The 9,765-nt window shown below is 37.5% G+C and overlaps 1 long non-coding RNA gene across 3 annotated transcripts in view; it reads right to left on the bottom strand.

Moving 5' to 3' along the window:
- Nucleotides 1-9,765, bottom strand: part of LOC309386169 — a 39,011-nt gene that overhangs the window by 6,275 nt on the left and 22,971 nt on the right. The window contains exons 3-4 of one of the 3 annotated variants that reach the window (XR_014174361.1): nt 9,596-9,700; nt 5,274-5,386 (exon numbers count right to left, since the gene is read on the bottom strand). This is a non-coding gene — a long non-coding RNA (uncharacterized lncRNA). Of the gene's footprint in view, nt 1-5,273; nt 5,387-7,128; nt 7,271-9,595; nt 9,701-9,765 lie in introns of those variants that run through there. The other 2 variants (XR_014174363.1, XR_014174362.1) reach the window with 2 other exon arrangements.

Genomic DNA, 9,765 nt, shown 5'->3' with positions numbered 1-9,765 from the left:
TTAACAATAGCTACTTCTAAAGCAAAGCCCTCTTGTGTGAGATAAATTGTAAATGAAAGGACATAGCATAAAAGTAGAGTGATACTCAATTTTCATTCATTCCAAAGGGATTTAAGGCAGAAATTCATGAATAATTCTGCCAAAAAGCACTTGAGCTTCTAAATTTATGTTAAATTTCAGTAAAGTTAGATTTAAGTGCCAGACATTTCTCTATTTTTTAAATTGAGAATAACAAAGGAATAGAAATACAACCAAGAATAAAAGTGAAAATCATACTCATAGTTTTGAATGCTGAGGAGGAATTCTGTTAATCTCTCAAATCATTCCTGTTAGTGGTTCAACAAAAGAACTATTGGAATGAAAATGGTTTGATTTGATTTGAACATAGAACACTTTTGTTGAGAGGAGATATTATCAGATATAGTAGTAATTTTGCATTTAACCAAGCTTGGAGTTTATAAGTGACTGAATATAGAAGTCATTTGCAGAAAAAAAACTGATGAATTTTTAGAACTGAAAATGCCTACAAAAATGAAACATTTAATTCTCTGATTAGATAGATTCAAAATGTCCCCTTCTAACTTTACAATTCCAGAAATCTTCCCATTTATAGATATTCCTTATTGGTATCTTTGTGGTAAATACTGAAACCATCTTCAATCATAACTACATTGAATGTTATTCTCTGCACATTGCAGAATGTTTAAAGAAAACTCTCTTAGTTACCTAAGAAAGCCATAATTTCATTTGAGTTAACTAGTGATTTTTAAAAAATGCATTACAGAAAGAAATTGAACTTTTCTTCAATGCAAAAGTTTCTGCAACATGAATTGAGGTAGGAAGAAAATGTAGTTTTTAGTACTCGCAATGCCATCTGCTCCAGTATTGTGTTTCCTAGTGCCAGATTCAGAGTTATCATACTTGAGTGTTCTCACGGAGTTCCCTTATTATATTGTGGGCAAATGCTCAGCTATCAGAGGAGGAACAAACAATATGGGTAGTACTGGGTTAAACAGCCATTTGAATGCAGATTTATGAATTCTAAAATCCAACAATCTAGAGAGCAAAATTGGAGAAGAAAAATTATATATATAGATAGATGATAGATAGATAGATAGATAGATAGATAGATAGATAGATGATAGATAGATAGATGATAGATAGATAGATAGATAGATAGATAGATGATATATAGATATAGATATATAGATATAGATATATAGATATATAGATATAAATATATAGATATAGATATATAGATATAGATATACAACCACACAACCAATCATTCCACTTACTGAAACAAAGCCAGCACCCCATCCCCTCCCACCAAGATTTACTGAAAAACGGCAGCTCCGTTCCCATTTTAAACCCAAACCTGAAGATGGCAGGTGAGATCTTGCTGAAACGTTGCAAAGACAATCTCAATCTTACACGGGAAAAGACCCGAATACAACAAAACCAGCATACCTACACCCGTGAAAATCTATGAAAACAAATATCTTACCTCTACAGGGAGGAAACCTTGCTCACCAGATCCTATGAGAGGCTTGAAGTCCGAAGAGCCACCATCTTATGTGACCTAACATTCCTACGCAACTGCCGAGACAAAAGCCTGATCCCCACATACTTCCAACTAAAATTCCATTCACAAACCTCAGCCACCGAAAGGATCTTGAAAAGAACTGAATTAGCCCTAATCAGAAACGAACTCCACAGGAAAAGATTCCTACTAGACCAAACCAACCGGGACCTACTCACTCTTCACCTCAAACTCAGCAAAAAAATCCACCCAGCACTCTGGGACAAATTCAAACAACTAGCCCTCTGGAGAGCAGAAACAGAAACCTCCTTAAGACAGAAAAACACTCCAACAAACTCTACAGACTAGAAAAACGACAGAAGCCTAACCCCCCTCCTCAGCAACTCATGAAACAAACAGTACACAACATATCAGACAGAACCCTCACCACAGCTGAAACCAATGTCCTTTCCAGAGGATTCAACTTTGCAGTTGCTTCTAAACACATCCCCACTGAAGACTTCATATGCGGAGTTGAAGCTACACTCATCAAAATCAACCCAGATGAAGCCAATAAAATCAGACTTGCAGTCAGCTCCTTTGCTCCAGCAATCCACCCAGAAGCAACTTACAGCAACAAGAAGAAAAAGCACTCACCAACCTGAGGAAAGACAACAACATAATCATTCTCCCAGCAGACAAAGGAAATGCCACAGTGGTAATGAACACATCTGACTACCAAGCCAAACTATCCAACCTACTCCAAGACCCTGCTTACAAACCTATAAACACAGACCCCACCACCTAACTGGAAAAAACCACCAAATCCAAAATAAAAGCCTCTGCCATCAGTGAAGAGATCCCCAGAGAGAAATCTTCCAGATGCCCCAAACTCTATGGCCTCCCCAAGAAACACAAAGAAGGAATACCACTCAGACCCATAGTCAGCTCCATAGGCTCACCTCTACAGAATCTTGCCAAATTCCTTGCCAAACAACTCCAACCCTATGCAGAATCCATCACCTCACATGTACAAAACTCACTGCACTTCATAGAAACAATAAAGAAACAAAACCTATAACACAGGGACCTACTCCTGAGTTTCAATGTCATATCCCTCTTCACCCAAGTGCCCATAAAAGAAGCCTTGACAGCTATCCAGAACAAACACAACCCCCCTAAACACATCCTGGACCTGACCAACCGCTGCCTAACCAACACATACTTCATCCATAATGGACAAAGATACAAACAGATAGAAGGAGCACCCATGGGATCACCCCTCTCACCCGTCATTGCAAACTTATACATGGAACATTTTGAAACCAATGCGTTAGATAAATCTGAACACAAACCCAAACTCTGGCTTAGATATGTTGATGACACTTTTGTGATTTGGCCACATGGGAAAGAAAAACTGGACAACTTCCTCACACATCTCAACAGCCTACACCCCAAAATACAATTCACCATGGAAATAGAAGCAAACAACCAACTTCCCTTTCTGGATGTCCTAATCTACAAAAAACCCAATGGCTCCCTAGGACACACCATCCACCAGAAAAAAACACACAGCAACTGCTACTTAAATGCACAATCCCATCACCACCCTGCACAGATCAACTCTGTAGCCAAGACCCTCATCTCCAGAACCAAATGCCTAGCGGACAAAGACCACCTGAAAACTGAATTACACAAACTCACAAATGTATTAATCTCCAACGGATTCCAAAGAAAAACAATCACCAACCTAATCCAAAAGGAGACTCCCCCCAAAAACCAAGACACAGAACAGGACAATGGCATCGCCCTCCTCCCTTACATCAAAGGCACCACAGATAAAATCAGCAAAATTCTCCACAAGCACAATATCAGGACAGCTTTCACCACTGACCAAAAAATAGCCAACATCTTAAGAAACCCCAAAGACAAAATCCAGCTAGAAAACCAAGGAGTCTATGAAATACCATGCAAAATCTGCCCGGCAACATATATAGGACAAACAAACAGGAGGATAAATGCAGGCATCACAGAACACAAGAACGCAGTAAGAAAAAAAGAAAAAACTTCCTCCCTTTTCCAGCACCTTAAAGCTACAGGACATGAAATCAACTTTGAAGGAGCCAGGTTAATCTCCAAAACAGAACACCTCAACAAGAGAATAATTATGGAAGCCATTGAAATAGAGAAACACCCCCACAACATGAATAAACATGATGATACCTCCCCCCTACCAAACATCTGGAAACCAGCCCTAGTCAACAAATGAACACTACCCACCGCCCAGGCCATTACAATACAAAACAACAATGCACACACAGCCAGCACCAATCAGCACCAATCTACCAATCATGATACAACCACACAACCAATCATTCCACTTACTGAAACAAAGCCAGCACCCCATCCCCTCCCACCAAGATTTACCAAAAGACGGCAGCTCCGTTCCCATTTTAAGCCCAAGCCTGAAGATGGCAGGTGAGATCTTGCCGAAACGTTGCAAAGACAATCTCAATCTTACACAGGAAAAGACCCGAATACAACAAAACAATATATATATTGTTAAATATACAGATGAATTGAATTAGGCAGGTTATAATCGATGCCAGCAGTCTCTTCAATTACATTGGGAACAATACTAGTTGATAGAAAATCACCTGCATCTGATATACTGATTTGTTCAGACTTTGAACACAAGATGCTTCCTTTTTTCTCCCTAACCTCCATCAACCCTCTGATTTTAGTCTATAGCTTTACCAGACTTGAGCTCTGGGATCTATAAGTCAAGAATTTCAGTATATATGTTTATACAGGATTTCCTTCATTTGATCACTGGGGTATCTCCAGGTTAGAACAAAGATAGTTGCATATTTAAATGAAAGGATTTAAAAAGAGAGAAAACATTTGTTTAAATCCCATTACCCATCACTAGCTTTACAACAACAAAGGTTGAATTTCTATTGATTCAGTTTTTAAAATCCCTGCTAACTGTTTCAGGCAAATGTCTCTTGGGAACCTACAGAATATTTCTTCTGCACTACACGTCTCTCTTTAATCCTTCCTCCTTACATCTGTTTGATACAAATGAAAAGTGCCTTTGCCTTTTTATTTTTCTCATAACAAGCCATAGTCATATTTCCTAAGTTAACTTATAAGCAACAGCTGTGGACCCATCTTCAGAACCCACTAGCAATGGCATAAAAATACCTTGCTAATCATTTTTAAAGGATTTATCCTCACTGCATCTGCAGCCCACCAGATACAGCTTCCACCCTATTGACACCAATCTTGTTGTACAATCTGTGTCATCTCCTGGGTGATTGATTCAGTGATGCAGTGCAGAGTTGAGATTACACCTCTCCTCCCCTCTGGTCCTGGGCATTGACCGTAGTGGGAGGCAGAAGTTGTGAGGTAAAAGGGGAAGGAGCTCTGCCATTGTGCATCACAATTATGCCAAGGTGCTAGTTCCTCTTAGAACTTTGTAAACAAGGATTTAATGCTCTGCAAAACTTGTCTTTAAAAGCCCCTGAAACATCTAATAGGAGTGGCATACTTGGAGTGCTGTAGTTGGTAGACATTTAGTTCGCCCTCCTCCAATGAAAAACCCTCTTTTTTTAAATAGGAGCCCAATTCATTTTATGGATTAGGTGCTGGGCTCACAGCACCTATGAGTGGTAAAGCCAGGTGTGCCATTCCACCCAGGGGATCAACTGCAGACCCTGATTCAAGGAAAAGCTTAGTACTTGCTCACCTTGCCTTATAACAGAGTTTCAACCCAGCTTCCAATGGATGGGATCGCAAAGTAGCTAGTCCAATGGGATGGGTGAGTGCTGGTGTCTTTACAGTCCTTTCAACCACTTAAAGCTGAGCAGGGGTGAAGTTGCAAGATGAAGTTCCTTCCCACTTCAATTCAAAACAGGCACCTCCCTATCAGCAGTACTTTCAAGGTACTTTTAAATGATGGGTTTAGCACTATTTCTGAAAGGTTCCTTTTGAAACCACCTGTACTGCAAGACAAGCCATCTTGCAAAACCCATCCCCTCTCCTGCCCCATCCTACACAAAGGAAAGTGGTTTGTTGATGTGATTACCTCCATCTAATGACATTTGATGGAAGGGCAAACAAAGCCAGACAAATCAATCAGTGGCTTTTTTCAACTTTCCCCACATTAAATCCCTGAGAGACAGCACCATTAGCTGCCTTCCAGCAGCTGAATTGGGCCTAGCAAAGAAGGTGGGAAAATTTATATTGGCATTTTTTTTGTCAAGTCAAGAACAGGAACAAATGTACACGTGTCTGATTTCCAAATGTATATGTATCTGATTACCTTCAGCCAGACCTTCAGACATTAGTATAAAATGAACGACTGGGTTCATTTTTATTTTGTTTTTGGAATTGATATTTATTGGCAGTGGCTTGGCCTGTGCACCAGGGAATGGCTTACCAAATGGGGCAGTATACAAATCCTGCACTATAAGCAAACAAAGGAACAAATAAATAAGAAGAAGGAGGACCCTTGAAACTTGCACAAAGAAGCTCCATTGTCACAGGTATGGGTGATCAATCCAACCTCAAGGTAATTTTGGGGGAAAATATGAGATAGATCAGTCTGCCTCATTCTTATATTTAGTAGCCACTAAATCTCTCTCTAGTTACTATGTAACTGCATTGCCTAAACAATTTGTGGATAATCAGATTCCCACATCCTATTTGATTCACTATATTTTCATGGTAAAAGAAGATTTCAGTATATTTAACAACATACGCTGTCTACTATTAAAGGAAATCTTATTTACATAAAAGAAAGGCATAAAATCTAAATACAAACTAACATCCAACAGGATTAAAAGAATTAAAGTTTAAAAGTTATAAATCCTGAGGAAATAAAATTATCTTCAACATAAGAAAAATGTGTCTTTCAATATAGAGAACTGTCTGCTTAGCGTAGCACAGAGAAGATGCGCAATGCAGTTATTAAGAGCGTGATTGATTTCTCTATGACTATTACAGCTAAAGGGCGTTCCATCAATATCCTTTTTCTGGCTTCATCATATGGAGTTGTTTAGCATCACTAAAACACTCTATTATTTAGAGTGTTTATAGTACATACATAATATTTAGACAGTGGTTTCTGTTAATTATTAAAACAATAAGCAAGATACATTAACAAAATTATACAATGAAACAAAAGATATACAGCTATAGATGTCAACAGCTGGAAAGGGATTGGAGACTGTCACAAGGTGTTTGAAAGCCAGAAGTCTATTTAGGTACTTCTGTGTCTTTTCCATTTGGATTCAATCAGATTGGATTTATATTCACAGGGAAAATATTGCTCCTGGCAGAGCATAATAACAACATGTAGGATTCCACAGTCATTGACTATTTCTTTTCTCTCACATGAATTCATTTTAAAAGACAGTCTCTTACAGTACAAACACAATTTCTCAAAAGAAATTCTGCAGCTAAATAGTACTCTAAACCTTTAAAATATATACAATATATAAAAGATGGAAATGAATATTTATTTATTTAGGTCTACTATTTCAAACCTTATAATGACAAAGATGTGGTAACACTGCAATAGCTATCACATCTGAAATTTTGTCCTTGTCGGCTCTTTCCTACAAAGTTGGACCTAGGTTTGAGTTAACCATCACAAAACTAAAATCTTAGCAAATTCTGCTTCTGATCCCACAAGACTTTACATGGCTGGATCGTTTGCCATTTTGTTCTCTTCCTCTTTACCTGAGCAATTTTTAAACAGGTAAAAAAGGTTAAAACATAGGATCATGCACTTAATAAAAGAATTTGTTTAATTAGATCTAAGGGTTGAGGAGGGCTGCAGAAAAAAACAGGGAGTGGCTGTTATCAATTACATGGGATAACTAAAGAGTCAATATAAGAACTTTTAATATTGAATAAATGCACCAAAATTGGCAATGGATTAGGTAATAAAAGTAGTGTCATATACCCAGTGCTGATTGTATGCAATCAGATATAAGATATATAATAGATATATAATCAGATATAAGATAAACAAAGAGGAACTGGAAAACATACTATATTTCTTCCTTAAACTATCTTTTCCTCTGCATAGTGGCTATGCAGGGTGGATGCTGATCTGGATGCTTCTAGAAATCTGACAAGTGATTTTGCACACCTGTTTTCAAGGTGGGAAATTTGAGATCTAAATAGCACAGGGTTTGAGCAGGTCAAAGTTATTGGGGGGGGGGACACATAAAGAAGTAATAAAATAAAATCATAAACACTCAGGAGAGGAAGACAAATTTGTTTCTTAAGTCATCCCAGAGGAGAATGGAGAGTTAGGATAGTGTAATGGGGCTGAGAGACCAAGGTTGGAGCCCACACTTAATCATGAACACTCATTGCTGATATGACCTGTAATCCATTATTCTATATTTTGACCAAGTGGCCATATTTATTAATATTTCTTTTTGACATTCAGTATAGTTTAGATGACTATAGTTTATTGTGAATGTTGTAATAGCATGAAAGGGAGCCTCCCCATGGTACCCCTTCACTGTTGGCCTAAGCATTGGAAAACTGAGATGTATAAATATGGATACAGTTTCACAGGGAATCATGGGATATAACATCAAGAGCTCATCTGGACATTTTTCTACATTTCAGCAATATAACTCAGATGAAATCTTTCATATGCTTTTTCCTTGTACACAGTTCTGAAATTGCGGTTTTATGTCTACATTTGATCTTCTTCTCCTTCAAAAGTGCATATGCCAGATAGTTGATATTATGATATTAGGGCCTCGAAAGCAAACGCTTTAATAAGATAAATCATTGAGACTTTGTTGAAATCCAGTATTTTAAAACATTTCATCCATTTATTCATGCTGTAACAATAATCTTTAGGGAAAGCAAAATCTAAAAATTTTCAAATGCAGGATGGTCTTTCTTAATGATGAACAATACAATTCCCTCAGTTATCTAGAACATAATGCCCAAAGGATCAGTTGAGTTGTAGCCTCTATGCAGCAGAGAAAATTTAAGAAGGAAAAATATTTGCCAGCTCCTCCTTGGTTATCTTTTTTGTCTGGTGAGTACAATCAGCATTGGGTACATTAGCATTACTTCTATTACCTGACCCATTGCCAATATTTGGTCCATTTATTCTATATTAAATGTTCTTGTTTAAAAAAGAGACTTAGGCTTTTTTTTAAGCAAGTACTTTTGAAGTAATGAATGGTTACTGCAAATAAAGAACTGCCCATGTAGTGTTGGAGATAGGGGAGAAATGCCTATATACACTCTTATGTTAATTATTTACAGAATGGGAATGTAGACACAGCTCACTATTTTTGGATGTTTTTTTAAAGGAAGCACTATCTCAAAAGAACAAGCATGGGACAGCAGGATGGGAGATACTTTGTTTTAAGACTTTTATGTCCAGACCACCAAGTTGTTTTGTCGTATATCATCTAGCTGTGCGCATAAATAAAGTTATACAAATTAAAGACATAAAATAAACATCTCTGAATGACACCATATTGCATTCATTAGCTGTATTGTTCCAGAATATAGCTATTGAAAGCTAAACCTGATAGCACACCATCCAACTCCAACTGTGCTGAATTCATTTAAGGGATGATGATCTAAGGTGTAGCTTGAGCTACTTTGGGTTGATCCTTAATTTTACTGGTGGACAGAGAGTTGCTTCTGATTTCAAAGACTGCCACCAGGAAAATAAATGCCTGAGGCAAAGCCTCAGGGGAGGTGGGCAGAGAAACCTATGCAGTAGAAGAGTTCAGTTTTTACTCCCACCCATGCCCTTTATGGAGCTGGGAGAGCAAGTGCAGGCTTTAAAGTTGTGAGAGGAATTGCTTTAAATGACTTTAAAGTAAAGTCATGAGACACTTTTAAGGAATGAAACCTACAGGAATCAAAATGCTTAGACTGCATATCCTTTTATTGCAAAGAAATTAGTGACTTACAAGACTGTTCTTAAGGTTTCATTATAGTTTTTTTTTTGTTTTAAAAATAAATATTTTTAATATACTGTACAAAATGGCAGTTATGTAAAGCTATACATACAATAGTCCCAGAAGCTGTCATTTTGATTAATGGTGTGAATTTCCTCTTCATTATAGTCATGTTAATGGTTGTATTGGCTCCTTAGGGTTTTTTCTTAAAGTAGCCCTACAAGTAATGAAAATAGTAGAAAACATGTCCAGATAAAACCTTTTGTCAGCAGAAGCAGTAAA

Source organism: Natrix helvetica, assembly GCF_964273705.1.
Source record: "Natrix helvetica genome assembly, chromosome: 2".
Classification (NCBI taxonomy): Eukaryota; Metazoa; Chordata; class Lepidosauria; order Squamata; family Natricidae; genus Natrix; species Natrix helvetica.
The sequence above is the reverse complement of the archived record's forward strand: the minus strand, read 5'-3'. Positions and strand labels throughout refer to the sequence as shown.